The following is a 570-nucleotide window of genomic DNA, read 5'->3' as shown; positions in this document are numbered from 1 at the left end:
TTGTTCACAAGTCACTACATTGGGTCCACCAGTGAAAGTCACATGTACATTAAGTTTTCCAGAATCATTGGTAAAGAGAAAAACATAAGGAGAGAGTAGACGAGCCAAAACAGAATAAGTAGAATTATTTTCTGGTTGGAGTTCGCACTGCAGCAGCCACGTCAGTCTCGCTGAGATCTCGATGTTTATCTTGCCTCCCCTTCCGGCCGGCTCCTCTTTTGTGATCGAAGCAATGGGGGAACTGGATGTCTGGGGGACTGCAACATGGTGGATCAGCCTGTCCCGGATCTAAACTGGAGAATCTGCATCCTGTGGAAAAATACAAGCACATCCTCGACCGCTAGTTAATAATGGGTCAGGACCCTTTCATTGTCCTGAGAGGAGGTCCTTCCATTTGACTAATAGTTTTGCATTCAATTGCTCTGGGCACCAATGGCGAATCATTGCAGTAGTTCCGGCTGAATCAGTATTTAAAATATTTATTACGAAAAGAGCATGTTGCAAGATTTGATGGGGAGAACTATACTTAAATTCCCCTTCCTTTAATTTTTTGAATTTGGATTTTTAATG

The sequence above is a fragment of the Bison bison genome, unplaced genomic scaffold (genome assembly GCF_000754665.1).
Source record: "Bison bison bison isolate TAMUID 2011002044 unplaced genomic scaffold, Bison_UMD1.0 scf7180017864300, whole genome shotgun sequence".
NCBI classification, from domain to species: domain Eukaryota; kingdom Metazoa; phylum Chordata; class Mammalia; order Artiodactyla; family Bovidae; genus Bison; species Bison bison.
This window is presented reverse-complemented; position numbering follows the sequence as displayed.